The sequence below is a fragment of the Triticum dicoccoides genome, chromosome 3A (genome assembly GCF_002162155.2).
Source record: "Triticum dicoccoides isolate Atlit2015 ecotype Zavitan chromosome 3A, WEW_v2.0, whole genome shotgun sequence".
Classification (NCBI taxonomy): Eukaryota; Viridiplantae; Streptophyta; class Magnoliopsida; order Poales; family Poaceae; genus Triticum; species Triticum dicoccoides.
The window spans coordinates 95,286,527-95,286,833 of record NC_041384.1 but is presented as its reverse complement, the minus strand read 5'-3'; positions in this window follow the sequence as shown (position 1 = coordinate 95,286,833).

The following is a 307-nucleotide window of genomic DNA, read 5'->3' as shown; positions in this document are numbered from 1 at the left end:
TGTTGTTATATTATCAATCTTGGATGTTTTATAATCATTTTATAGTAATTTTTTATCATTTTTTGGTACTAACCTATTGACATAGTGTCAAGTGTCAAGTGCCAGTTGATGATTTTTCCATGTTTTTTACATCGCATGAAATGAATATCAAACGGAGTGCGAATGCCATGAAACTTTACGGAGATTGTTTATGAGCCAAAAGGAACACAATTGGCCCTGGCTGCGCCTGGGGGTGCCCCGAGGGGAGCACAACCCACCAGGGCACGCCAGGAGGCCTAGGCGCCCCCTGGTGGGTTGTGCCCACCTC